Source organism: Diadema antillarum, unplaced genomic scaffold (assembly GCF_040938485.1).
Source record: "Diadema antillarum isolate AM-2024a unplaced genomic scaffold, OU_Dant_1.0 scf00000057, whole genome shotgun sequence".
Classification (NCBI taxonomy): domain Eukaryota; kingdom Metazoa; phylum Echinodermata; class Echinoidea; order Diadematoida; family Diadematidae; genus Diadema; species Diadema antillarum.
In genome coordinates, this window is record NW_027270946.1 from 2789213 (window position 1) to 2804815 (window position 15603).

A 15603-nucleotide genomic window follows, 5' to 3' on the forward strand; every position below is an offset into this window, starting at 1 on the left:
TATGGATATGTATATCATTTCTGCCAATTGACAATCTCAAAAGAAAATGTGACTGCAAGCTGATAACATTGTAACTTCACATGTTTTAAAGGGATACTCGAAGCAACTGATCTCCTAGAAGACGACGTGCCCTCTAGACGAAGGTTCTTTTTGATTACGGACGGCGAACAAACCGGTGTTGTTACTGTTGCACACGCCATGGAAGAGGTAATGAAAGTTTACGTCCAAAATAGTGATTCCCTATTATAATTAGTCACTATTTAATCCAAGAACTGATAAGAAACAAGTGCAACATTACTAGATTTCCAATTCTCAGACTCAAACTTGAGCTTGGGTGCTTTTTCTATTCCTTAACCTCCCCTGCTAGGTTGCACGAAAATCGGCAACCGATCGACCGCCAATGTTTAGTGGTGTTCATACTTAGGTAGCCCACCACTGGGGACCATTTGCAACCTTTCTGCAGATGGTCACATCATTTCCCCCCGCAAAACGTTAGCAAAACGCTCATCGCTAATTGGTGAGGAACTAGTCGCCGATCAACACTTTTCCATGGGATTTGGTCGTCCGTTGCTTGTTGATGGTCGCCAGAAATTTATGGCTGCTGGAGATCGGCGACCAGTCTTTGCACACTTTGTGGCTATGGTCTAAAGTGATGAATTCGCAAGTTTAATGGCCTTGCTCTCCCCTTAGTCGAAAAATAAAAGTTATATGAAGTTTACATGTGATTCTGAAAAAAAAAATAAAAACATGCGATACACTGAACTTGATTGATTGTAAGACTAGCTCGAGCTCTAGGACGAATTGGAAATGCATGCGAAATCAAGGGAGAAACGCAAGCTATTTTGACGTGGTAACGGGAAAGTCGATTTCTTGATCTATGTCCATCAGGTTCTGGCTGCCAACGTGCGAGTGTGCACTGTTGCCGTTGGTCCAAATGCCGACGCAGATTTGGAACAGTTGGCAATAGCGACAAATGGGAAACACTTTTCTCACTTGGATAGCTCCAGTGGCATCCTTCTGTCTTTCATTGAATGCGCGTCAGATGACGGAGGTAAGTTCAAATATTTAGCAACGTTGGTACTCAAGCACAAGTTTAATCACAATTAATTTTCATTATACCTAATTATTGAATTCCAAATCCTCATTCCATTTTCAGGTTGACCTGCCCGTTGTGTGTCCCTCTACTGCACTACCATACATCCTTGTCAATCTTTGTGATATCGAGCTTATATGTATATGTACATGATATTCATATACTGTATATATATATTTGTGTGTGTGTGTGTGTTTACATACGAGTAAACGGCAACTGTGTTACGACTGAAACCTGCCCAAACAAACCGCTATCATGATAAATGTATAGCTTGTTTACCTCTTGACATGCTTGATGCTCTGTTATAGTAGGCCAGCCAAGACGATTTTTTTACTTTGAACGGCAAAATTTGTTAATGCTAAGTTTTCCAGCTGAAAGTCTTGCAAAAATACTCAAGTTTAGCGTACGGCCGGATGTCAAGCGCGTTTTTGCCGAAAAATGCTTTTTTAGCACAAAATTTGAAAGAATGTAAAAAATCACGATTTTTATTTTTTTACCAAAATAAGTAATGGTTGATAAGTGCCTTTCAAACTAGAAATGTGTTATCTTCCATTTCAAGTTTAGAACCTGACTAATATGCATTTGAATGTAGAATTTTTACACGCACATATATGGCGCAATGAAACATAAAAACTTGATTTACTCAAAATTGTACTTTGTAAAATCTACCAATATTTCAAAGTTTTTTTAAACTACCTAAATCAATCTATTCAAAAGTTTTTATTTTTCCGAAATATAATATATATTCTGATATCTTATGCAGCAAAAAATTACAAGATAAGGCGAAAGATAACTCGTTTTATGTTATCCTAAATGGGACGATGTATTTTTACCGGACGCGCATTTTGAATGAAAAATCGAATGTATAGCGTAAGCCCATATATATTGTACATGGTATAGTGTGTGTAGGTATTTATCTTACATATTATTGGCGAAGTCAATGGAGAGGTTGGATAGCTGACTGCAAAACCCTTTGTGGCACCTTGATATGACTGAAATGTGCTTCTTCCCCCCCCCCCCAAAAAAAAAAAAAAAATCAGTAGTGTTGTTACCATGGCAACTGATCATCATTAGGTCACTCCCTGAAAATTTCAAATATTCATAATTGTAAAACGTACGAAAGTGTTGAAACATTGTGTGTGTGTGTGAAAAATGTATCAATCTAACTAATCTATGTTTAACAATGAAACCTAAGAGTTATACATAAATTGTTTGCTATGTTCGGAAATGGTTGTCATGGAAACCGTGATAACAAATCACGTGTTACTGGGAAAAATTACGCTACCAAATCTCCCATCCTGCATACTCACCCCTTCCCCCGAGAATGCTTTGGAATTCATAATGCTATATAGTTTGCATTCTCAGGCCCTGAAACGGAGCCCTGCAAGGGATAGGCACCAAATCACTTTTACTTTTGTAATGTTCTAAGGCGAGGTGTTTGCATTTTATTTTGATTTATTCTCCCGCAGAAGACTTATACTAAATGTTTCTTTTATGATGGTTGATTGTTTACATGAACGTTGTTTGGAACGCACACTTAGTCGGCGACATAAAAATGTTATTATGTATCCCGATTTGTGTGAAAAAGTAAGGCAAATATCACCCTCAAAAGAGAAAACAAGAAGTAAAAAGGAAGTAGAAGTGAAATGCGTACAATGCAATAACAGCCTCATTTCCCCTTTCCATCATTAAGTCGGTTATATCATCGAGTCTATATTGCAGATTATATTAATCCTTGGCCAAGTTCTATGTCCTTGGAGCAGACATGTAACAACTTGTTTGTTTGCAATTTGACTTTTTTCTATATTATCACAAATTTGTGAAAAAAAAATTTCAGTTATCACCAACACTCTAAATTCCCAGTCAACCAACAAAACGTACTACACAATGTGCACACGCCCACAACCACCGTCTCAAACAGCGTTCACGAATGAAATACAGTAAACAGTAAACGAAGCAATTTCTCTTTTTTAAAGCAATGATTTGCCATTAGCGTACATTTACTAGAATAGCAGCACTTGACATCTATGTTGCTGATTACCAAAATGCTGATTAGAATACCATACACAGTAAGAACATGCTTGAATCCTGCAAAATATATATAATTATTTCTCTTCAACAGTATTTCGTTTTGAAAGGTAAAGAACCTCAGTCTTCATTTGTGGACATCTAAACACACAAAAAAAAATCCATCTGAAAGCAATCTTCTTAAATGATTAAAAGCATTAGAAAAGAATGAGTCCTCAGTGAAAATGTCTTTTATGAACAAATCTCTGTGACATACATCCAAAGAGTTTGAAATACAATACAAATTGCGCTGACTACATTAACTGCATTGATAGCCTCAATTTTTTTTTAATGTGACATAATGTGTCCAGCATCACAAACGTTACACCAGTTAGAAAAACAAAATGTTCTCTTTAAGCAATATTTCAATATCTCTATCTTTTTAACAATTTGTGGTTACATATCCTAGCTAATTATGACTGTACGCTGTTGCATTGAACTTTCGTCAATGTACAACTAAATTAGAATGGTGACTGCCAAATTTAAAAAAAATCTACTTTTAGTCTGATATTATTTTTGTCTTCTGCAGACCAGTGTGATAAGATATCTGTACTGAATACTCGTCTCTCAGTGAAGAAAAAAAAATCACCTCTCCAAAATGCATGGGTGTTTCCCTCTAATACTTTCCCTTATTCCAAGTACCAGAATACATTGCAGGGGCCCTGAATAGCTAACACATATTACAGTATTACCAACATCATGACAATTATGGCACATGTGAAAGAAACCTGGCAAAACATACATCTTGACCAGTACATTTTCTTTTCACCACTTCTTGTACTTGGCGTTTGGATTGAAACATTTTACTTATGTTCGTTCCTTTAAGCTACATACTATTCTTTTATATCTTAAACTAGAAAAGAAAAAAACATGCTCTATGCTATTTCCCTTCAGATTCACCAACTGTTACTTTGTGAAATTTTCTCTTTTTAAGCACTTCAACGTGCAGTTTTCTTTTTTTTTTCTGACAAACATGTCACATATTTTCCTCCATCTGATGAAGAAAGGCAAAGTTCACTTCCCTTTTGTTGCCCATAAAAAGAAAAACAAAAGACATTCCAATCTGACAGGATTAAAACGTTGGCGTTTGGGCTTCAAAGGAAATAACAGGATCAATTTCCATGAACTACTAGTATGCGGCTTGTAACTCTGAGTCTCAAAGGCATGGTATAGTTTTGGTTGAGATGGAGATTCAGACTTTAACTTTTTGCAAGCAAATAAAAACAACTTATGAAATATGAAAGAGCCATGGGCGTAAATCCCGGGGGGATGGGGGGATATATCCCCCCCCCCACACTTTTGAAGGAGGGGGGGATGGCCTGTACAAATATCCCCCCCCCCCCTGAAATTCTCCCAAGAAAAAGATGTAGGAACAAAAAGACAAACAAAAAGAAAAGTGGTGTTATTGATTTGAGCCTGATGCATTATTGCATAGCCTATAATCTAGGCGGAGAATGCAGTTATTGTCTTTGTAATTTAAGCTAAACGTATGATGCAGCGAGATAATTGTCTTTGCCAAGCGATACATCTGATGCGGCGAGACTACGAACAGTGGACGCATCTACAGCGTCCGCTAGGCGCCACGATCGGTGGCAGTTTCCCCACTGCCACCGATTCAACGAAAATAAGAAAACAACGACAAACAACTGGATCAAAGGCGGTGTATTCGCGCGCATCCACTGTTCGTAGTCTCGTCGCATCAGACACGCTGCATCCCCACCTATAGGTTATAGGCTAATACTGTAATGCATGAGCCATGACGTTCGCACGCCCGCCTCGTGACGAGAGCATACTGCTGAATAGTGCTAGAAGCGCTCGCGTACTTCTCTCGCACGCCAATGCATGTAGAGCAATATCGACTGTAATGCATGCTTCGGATGTTGAACTACTATTGTAGCCCGACACAACCAGATAGCAACCAGCCGCATGCAACCAGGGAGGTGCTCTTCCCACCTCCTTGGTGCAACACAGTCTGTAGGGCCATCAACGTAGGCGTGAACGAGTGTACCATGCCGAGCGCGATACGACTCACGTCGAGCTCCGCATGAGTTTACGACTTGTATACTGACCTCCCAAAGATCGAGATAACAACCGACTTCGTTAACAGCCTTGTACGAGTTTCAGTCGTAGGAATTGCAACACATTTACCCTCTCCATATTGGCAGTGATTTTGCTCAGTTAGTATAATTCGTTTGCCTCCAGAAAAAAAAAAAAAAAAGGAACGGGTGTCGATTCCCATATTTTGCCATATGCAAGTACCTCCTTTAATCTAATGAACATTGCTTTAGATTAATAGTTCAAACCTATTTGATTTCTTTTTGTTTTCATGGGAGATGTGCAAAAAAACACAAGAAAGTTCACGTGTTAACAAACATACATCAATAGATTAATAAGACAAGTTTATTCGCAGCCAATATCATTGATACGCAACATTCACCTCACGAACAGAAAAAGGGATTCTTTAATCCCTAATTAGATAATCCCACAGAAAAGGCAAGACATTCTAATAGTTTGCCAGAATAGTACGAAAAGATTTTTACTTTTTTTTCCAATGAATACAGTAGGACCTACTTGGAATTGAGTACTGAAACGGATATTGTACCTTACCAAATCATTTTCACACGTTGGTAAGAATGTATAAAACCTGAAGTGTGCCGTGATCCTGAATGAATTTTACAACTGTATTTATGAGCCTGTAATGTTGTTCGAAAATAACGTTGCTTATCATGTCATTGTGCTTAGTAGGGGCCAGATATGAAGCCATTAACTTGACAAAATAAATAGAACTATCTCTACGAAAAGGAATTAAGGGCTGAAGTCATTTTGATTACTGCAAATATGAATGGTGTTTAAATGGTAATAAAATATACAAAAGAATCTTAAAGAAAAAATCTCAGGAAATTATTCAAAATTGTCGGCATCATAATATGCCCAATTGTTTCAACTTTCAAAGGCCACAGTATGTTAACATCTGATAGACCTGGGCTTCAGAAGTGCTCTGATATGTAGGCCTATGTTGCGAGATTTATAGTTAGCAGTTACTGGTTAGTAAACGTTGGGTTGTCTTCAATTAAAGTACGATTTGCTTAATCTATTCCTGTGAGGCAACTGAAGTTAAAAGGTAAAATTTCCTTCAATACGATATGAACTTTCAAGTTTTCAATCTCCGCCTATACGGTCCTTATATAACCTTGAGTTTCTGATAATGTTTATTGTTTACTCTCCAAAGGAATGGGGTTAGACATAAAAGATTATAGGATTATTCTATATGGTCGATTGGAATTAAAGGAACATGTTAGAATCCTCAAAGATTGTCATAGAGACACATACGGAGAAAAACTGTGCTTGTTTGTTTAACCTTGTTTGCTTTGTTACTGTTTTATGTTAAGGTTTTTAACACATAATAATGTACAAAACTGATCTCGCGGAATGAATTTATTCAAGTGAATAAAACTATATTCACCTTTATCCAGCAATTTGCTCTCAATAGTGTTTTGATCAGAGGAAAACTAGTGTGCTAGTTGTCGCATGTCATAAGTTATCCCGGGTTACATGAAGAGCTGTCACTATACCTTGCCACTACAACTCGACTTCTGTGGAAACCGTTCTTCGTTATTCTGCCAAGTTTACCATTATATCCCCCCCCCCCCGAAAAAAAAAGCGCAAGCGCGCGAAACCGAGCGCTTTAAAAGTTCAATCGTGTGCAACGGATGAAGTTCCAGACTGACATTGGCCGTTTGTCCCTTCTGTATAGTCCTCAGTCATTTCAAGGTGAGCTTGTTTTCGTATTTTTATATTTCATCTTGTTACTTTATGCCTGGTATACTCAAATTTGGTGTACATGGTGAAAATATGATTTACAAAGATAATCTATATTTTCAATGTAAGTTGTGTAGAGGAAGATAGTTGATGAAGCAGGTATGCGGTTTTGTTTTCTCTCATCTCTTTGTTTGATATAAGATATGAGAAAGGATGGCTCAGGAAATTATAATTCATTGTATTTTATTAATCAATATTGAACAATACATTCGTGTGGGTATGATTGAATAGATACGATAAACTTTTTTTTTTCTAAGTGGCGTGTCTGCATCTGATGGAGAGTGATGAATAACACTATCAAATTCAAGGCTTTAAACTAAGTATAGTTATTGGGTGTTATCTATTCACATCACACCTAAAAATTCAAAATAGGCATACAGGTAATTGAAAATCTATAAGGGATTAGGGGATGATATTGAGGGCTGCAGATCATATGATGTTTGTATAGGTCTATGAGTTAATCAATTCGTTGTTTATATAAGCCTATCAAATATTGCGTCTAAGAAGACAAGTTACAGCTTTCCAAGCTGACTATCAATACTGTTGAAGAGCAAAAATTTCGCTCGCTTACATTTACAGAGTATGGATTCCGACTCATACAAAACTGGACTGGCCCGGCTTAAGATCTCGGTTGCTGGGCATGGCTTAAAAGTGGTAGATGTCCCCAAAGACGGCAACTGTTTTTCCATGCCGTTAGCCACCAGTTAAATCGCCATGGGAAATTTGTGGGCTACAAAGATTTGAGGAAGAACGCTCTTAATTACATGCGCACACTGCTGAAGGTAAGTTAAGATATACGATTCCTTGTTCACTTTTGTCTATTATAAAAGAAAGATGTTTATATAAATTTCCAATATTACAAAAATACGATAATTGGTAATTGGCATTCATTTCATGTTATAGTTTATTCTATTACATTCTTATTTTGTTTTCTTTCTTAAAATTATGTTTATCCACATTATTCAGCAACAAGGCACCTCATGAATTTCTTTTTTTTTTTTAAATGAGTGCTGTATGTAGTATGGAATTATTCCTAAATGAAAATCTTATATCGCATTTTGTTTGTTTATTTGCATCATGTCTCAGACAAATCCTGCAGATCCAATATCAGCAGTAGTTGACGAGGAGTATTTGAAGGAAATGAGTAAAGAAGGAACATGGGCTGATCACCCAACTATTCAGAGCATAGCCAAGATGTTGAATTTAAACATCGATATCTACACAAGCTACGAGGACAGAACCATCACTACGATAAATGGAGGTGGGGACCGGACATTGCTATTAGGCTACATTGTGGAAACACATTACATGAGCCTGGTTCCAGGTGAGTGATTTAATAGACTGATTGATCATAGTCTTTGTTTTAGTATTCAACTTTTAGAAAAGCATTACTTATGATATACGTACTTCTTTTCTACAGGAGTTAAATCCAACCCCTCCCCCCCCCCCAAAAAAAAAAGAAAAAAAAACACCAAAAAGTTATATAAGAACACAAGCAAGGGAAGGAAGCGAACTTTGAATGATGATTTTTTTTCTTTTACTTTTCAATCAATATGCACGTATCCATGCACCACAATGTATGGTGACCATCTATCTCTTTCATTATGTGAGTGAAAATCAGACCCAAGTCTGTTGAAACATGGCATTCCTATATAGGTCCAGTCGGGGGCTACAGGACCTGATTCACCGACTGGAGCCTCGTCCTACCATTTAGGTTTTAAAAGCATGATGCAGTTTTGGTTGAGATGGGGATGCACATTTTAACTCTTTTTTTTTTGCGAGATGATTAGAAGCTAGAGACCACTTAAGAAATATTAGAAAGCACTTATGAAATCGATGAGGTAAGCAAAAACAAAGTTAAACAAAGAGAAGATAATAAACGATGGGCCATACCTTTGACAGAGGATCGCTTTGTTTTGGATATATCTGCGATTTCGAAACAAATTTTCATCAACTAAATTTGAATTCTTCTTAGAATTTATGTTGTTTCATATTTCATAACAGGTTTCTCGTTTTCACACACATACACACATACAAAAAAAAAACAATTAATAGGTTACTTTTAATAAAATTCCTATCAATGGAATGCTATGGATGGAATACGAGGTTTTTCTTTCGGTAAAACGTAGGACACTTCGTAGTTAACAGGCTTATACTTAATTGGAACCCCAACAGACAACTATGTGATTGCTCCCCACCTCTCCAACATTATTGGGCATACAAGTACTAATCTTGCATGTAATTTGCCAATAAGCACGGTTAATTTATTTGGCAAACATGTTTTAACACCCAAAAGACAAGTTTGCCTTCGTAATGGATTGAGAGCTTGCAGCGAATTATTAGAACACGCCAGTTAAAGCTTGAGGAAATTTGACAATCCGTTATACAGTCGCATGCAGTCACGCTGCTGAATAGGAAGACTACTCAAGATTCTGATGTCACATGAATGGAAGGACATAAGGAAATAAAAAGAATTTCACAAAACCACATTTTTGGTTAAAAATTACACATTCTCTCGACTTGTTACCGGTGAATGTTGGGAGTAATGTTATTCCCCATACTTTATGAAACTCAAAGGCAAATCAGCTGCTTATATATATATATTTATAAACATTCCAATTATCTTGTTTTCCTTTTGTTTTTGGCTTAAATGCAGCTGGGCCAGTCAGAGAGCATCCTCCAATCCTCCAAGTTGCTCCTCCTAGACCTGCACCACCGAGTGAACCGAGTCCTTCACTCACAAATGAGAATGACCCAGTTCGGGAAAGTGGTAAAAATACTCTCATGATATGATGATCAAAATCATGCGAATGGTACTTACAATATTGGTGATGATTACAGAAAGTAGTGACTGTCAAGTATTAGGGCACATAATACTACTGTATGTTCATGCAGTCATTTTCTTACATTTGTCATTCAGTTTGATTATTGAGTCATTCAAAGTCGTGTCAAAAAACAACTCTGACACGATCGCCATCTAATCAAACCATTTAGCATATGCGAGGGTGTCTTTTTGAGTATTCAAGTTTGGAGTACGTTCATTCAATATAGGAGGGAATGGTTTGTTTAACATACCAGGCATCAGTAAAAGAAAGCCGATGAACATGACAGAATAGCGAGCAAATGTCATGCATATACAACAGATCGGAAGGCATAAAATCGACTCCATATCATTCAGAAAACATTATGTAGGGCCTTAGATATATTTTATTCGTAAAGACACATCTAGACCTACCTCCACAGAGGCCTCGACCACTTGGAAACAGACAGCTTATTCTATTACGATGAATTCCCCTTGTATCAAGACGGTAATCAATGATTACTTTGGTGTACATACGCCCCGGCATAGCAGCCGTGAGAAAAAAAAAGAAGAAGAAGAAGTATGCACTTTTCCAAACAGGTCATATTAACCCGTATAGTGTACATATCACGACAACATCATGCTGGTGTTCAAATCAAAGCAAATTAGCATTTCTTGTAATTGTGAGTGAAAAGTCTGTAGCTATAAATGAATGTACCTATATGCAACAATAGAATAAAAACAAAGACTATAAACACACGGTCACGATGAGTGCTGAAACTATACGCAGATGAAAACACGTGTTTATGAGTCTATATGAGATAAGGCATGAGTACTACAGTGCTAATTTTGTTTACTCTAATAGATTGCTCCGAAACGAAATTTGAATGCTGTAATAGCGGCATGGTGCATTCACATTCCCTTCTCTCATCCCGAATTTCAACTAGCACTGACAGTGTTTACTCTACACTCCCTGCCTTTGTGACAGCCAGTCGCCACCTTACAGGCGCACGAGATCTTTATTAACAAACTTTCTCATCCACTGATTCTCCTGGGTTGAGAGCAACAATGCGGATAAAGTGCCTTGCTGAAGGGCAGACGTGTTGGATGGGCTTCGTGGGGCTCGAACCCACGAACCCAAACCACACTCACGTGATTCAAAGATTTGCGCTCTTATCCACTCGACCACGACACCTCAACAAAATTATGCACAGTGAATTACATACGCAATACAAAAAAAAGTCTTCAATTTTCTTTTCTTTTTTTACTCACCATGTATAGCATTACATGTAATTCATCATGCCATAATATTAATTTCTCAAGTCTCGGCATGCTGATTTTAAATTTTGATTTTTCTCCATTGTTTACATGCATAGATACCGCACTTATTTTTAAATGCTAAAAGAGTTGAATGTTTTCATTTTTTTAAAGATCATAACTACTTAGGATTGAAGACAACAAAAGCAAAGGCGTCAAAAAAACAACAAGAGCAAGATCGTCATTGAAAAGATCTGCAACAGGTTAGTATCAATGTACATAATTAATGTTTTTGAGACAAATCAAAAACTGCATTACAATCCACGTCATGATATTGTTATTGGCTTCCTCATGTACACCACCAACGTCTCTTTTCTATGCAAGCATATTTGTTTTTAATTATGCAGTGAAATGAATATAATGAATTGATGAAATAAAAGGCCTATTAAAATATCAAACCTGATTGTTATTGTTCCCGCCGAATGAAATTCAAGATGGAACTATGAAACGGGCCATGTGCGCCTGTTTTTTGTGTGTCCGTTTTTGTATGTGTGCTCCGTCCGAGTATAATATTATTATGATCAGTATCATAGTATATTGTTATGATGGTATGCTCAAAATGTTAAACTTTACTTCTTCTCTGGCCCGGTATATATCATTACGCATCGCGTATTATTGAATTTACTTTATCCACCCGTTTCACTATATTAATCGAATTAATCTCTGCGGGAAAGTTATAAATGGATCCAAATTTTTGCCGTTTCTATTCTTCCATGGGGATGAACTGATGTGCATATTTTGAAATTGCCATAATATATTTCATAGAAATTGAATTTGATAGAGTTATCTCTTCTTTTCAAATGAAATAACTCTATATAATAGTGTAGATCACTGAGTAGCCTATAAGTGGATGGATGAAGCCTTTTAAAACCGTGTTGTTCTTGTGGTTTACTTTTCATGAAATTGGTAGGAATACTAAAGAACACCAACCCATGTTTTTATCAAATTCTTAATCTAATACACTAGCTTATACAAATATGGTCACGTAATACAATGCAACTTTCGAACTTTTCAGATTCCAGTGAGCTCCCTGCAAAGGCAACAAAGAAGACGGGTAAACAAAAAACGCTGCATTCCTTTTTCACGAAAAGGTAAGTTCTTGCAAAGGTCTTTTAAAAGGAAACTGCTTGATATTTCGGGACAAAATCTGTGATTGTTATGGAAAATGAGGTTGTTCGCTTGTCTGTCGTCTTCTGTTTTGCAGAGTGACGTTAATAAGAAGTGAAAATCAGAATATTGTTAGACATCATACATACCCTAAGGTATGTGCGTTACACATATACACATGCGTATATATCATGATATATATACACCCTGTATATATATACACTTGTATATGTATGATGAAATATCAAATAAATATATATATATATTTATAAATATATATAAATATCTGAATATATACATGTAGTTATATTTGTCCATTGCATACATTTACTTCTATAGAATACACTTATAAGATACTAAGCTATCAATAATGTATTATACATGTTCTGAACCCTGGTTTGTATGCCTTCAATTGTCATTCGACCACATACAGCCGTGAACAAGACAAAAGGCATAGAGTCCAATAAAATAGTGTGGTGGCAAGCTAGGTCATTGGGTAAACTCTACTTTATTCGCACACTTATCTTTTCATGACATCCAAACTTTCGATTGCCGAAGAAGTTGAATCAATTTACACTTTATATTCTATATTCTATATTCATTCTCTCTCTCTCTCTATATATATATATATATATACATAATATTCTTAACAAGTATATATTTCTGCATACATCTAATCTGAGTATAAACACACACACACACAGACACACACAATCGACGTTTACCCATGCTATACACAAATGTCTATGTCTTTTTCGACTGTAATAGGTCGTTTGTGCCAAAGGATCCAACCACTCTGACTCACGAAGGAAACCAAACAAATGTGTCCCACAGGTCGAATGACTCTCCCGCTCGCGTCTTCCCTCCATATGACAACCTCGAAACTTCCAACGAAGGGCGTGAAAGCGATCCTGACACTGAAATTCATGAAGAGGACCCAACACTTCTATCCAACACAAAGGTGAATCATCCTGCCGCTCGCGTCATCCCTCCAGATGACAACCCCGAAACTTCCAACGAAGGGCTTGAAAGCGATCCTGACACTGAAATTGATGAAGAAGACCCAGCACTTCTATCCAACACAAAGTTGAATCATCCTGCCGCTCGCGTCATCCCTCAAGATGACAACCTCGAAACTTCCACAGAAGTGCTTGAAAGCGATCCTGACAATGAAATTGATGAAGAAGACCCAACACTTCTATCCAACACAAGGTTGAATCATCCTGCCGCTCACGTCATCTCTCCAGATGACAACCCCGAAACTTCCAATGAAGGGCGTGAAAACGATCCTGACCCTGAAATCCATGAAGAAAACCCAACAAGTTTATCCCACACCAAGCCCAATCATCCTCCCGCTCGCGTCATCCCTCCAAAGGTAACAAAGAATCAGAAAATTTACTTCCAAGATAAATGGTTTCAAACCTATCCATGGCTCCACTACGATGAACAGAAGAAAAGCATCTTGTGTTTTGACTGTGCTAAAGCTGAAACTGCTGGACTTCTGCAACTCTTGAAAGTAAAGGAACCAGCCTTCTCGAGTGCTGGATTTACAAATTGGAATAAGGCCACGCAGAGGTTTGAGAGTCACCAGACCTCGTCATGTCATCGGTTCGCCGTGCTTCAGCTGCAGGCTTCCAAACAACCGTGTATTGGAGCACAACTCAGTGACCAGTGTCATCGGCAACAACAAGAGGCCAAGCACTCGCTTTTGATCATCATCCGAGTTCTTCGATTCTTCCTTAGACAGGGTCCCGCCTTTAGGGGACATTTGGAGAATGAAGGGAATTTTTATCATCTTCTTGAGCTTATGAAAGTCAACGACGAGAGTTTGAGTAGACACCTGCGACGCACCACTTCTTTCACAACCCCCCGGGCCCAAAGTGAAATCATTGAGATACTTGCTCGGGAAGTAGTCACAAGTGTCGCCAAAGATATACAGAAGGATGGCATATTTGCAGTCATGGTGGATGGAACCCAGGACATAACATCGACGGAGCAAGAATCGATATGTTTCCGTCATGTTGATGCAGAGCTGCGTGTCAAAGAGGATTTTGTAGGTTTGTACGAACTGCCGGATACGACTGGTAATACCATTGCGTCTGTAATCTTTGATGTTCTAACGCGGCTTTCCCTGTCACACAGTGATCTTCGGGCTCAAACCTACGATGGGGCCTCGAACATGCAGGGCCCTTACAATGGTTGCCAGGCCAAGGTGAAAGAGCGACAGAAACTAGCACTGAACTTTCATTGCGGCGCCCATATGTCAAACCTTGTGGTTCAACATGGTGTCGAGGCATGTCCGATCATCCGGGATGCGATTCAATGGGTTCATGAGTTGGGAGTGCTCTACAATCGTTCAGGGAAATATAAGGTGTGACGCAAACAAACTAATTATAATTCGATGCACGTTTGACTTCAGATCCTTATGATGTAAAACATTATGAAGAAAGTTTGAAATAAGATATCTGAAGTTGAAGTTCAGTACTCAAACGAATTCTTAATCTTAATAAGGATTAACTGTTTATTTTTCTCCGACTGTCTGACGTCATTTCTCAAATATCTTTGTCTGCACTGTCTAACGTCTGTCTCACGCAAGAGCAATCGAAAACAATTATCATTTGTGAAAGATTCGTCGCAATGTCTTTGAACAATCTCAGGTACAGATTTTAGGTACAGTTTAATTAATCTTAGGAAGTGAACTGGTTACAATTTTTGTTCTGGTTATCATGATTATAATATCTTTTTCATAAGTGGAAGCAACATGTTATCTCTCTCTCTCTCTCTCTCTTATTTTTTCTTAGTTCGTAAACTCATTCATTGTATTACGTAAAGTAATGTGCCAATTTTCAAACTGACAAGAAAACTTTTTTATGGTAATTTTTAGGCTCTCTTCAAATCAGTCGCATCCGAAGAATCAACACATCCTGCGAAGGTTGCCTCCGTCCGACCCCTGTGTCCTACTCGGTGGCTATGCAGACTGCCAGCAATTGCCTCAGTACTGGACAATTACGAAATCATTCTCTGCAGTTTACAGGAGCTGTCGACATCTGGTACAGGTGAAACATCGGTGAAAGCCAACGGGCTTTTCGACAGGTTTGAAAAGGGCCATACTCTCCTTGGTCTGCAAATGGCCATGAAGCCTATCGCAATCCTTGAGCAACTGAATTCAGCACTGCAGGCAAGGTCAGCAAATGTGTCAGGTAAGCTGTCGTCATTCAGTACTTTCATGGATTTCTATTATTTTTTTCCCGTAGACCGTATAGTCCCCTTGTCATGTTTTAAAAATCTAAACATAGCCCGATCAGCCGTTACGCTTTGTGTACGGAAATGATATGAAAGGAAAACAATTATTTCTACGATGCCTATTACTATTATTACTTTACAACCACTACTATATGAC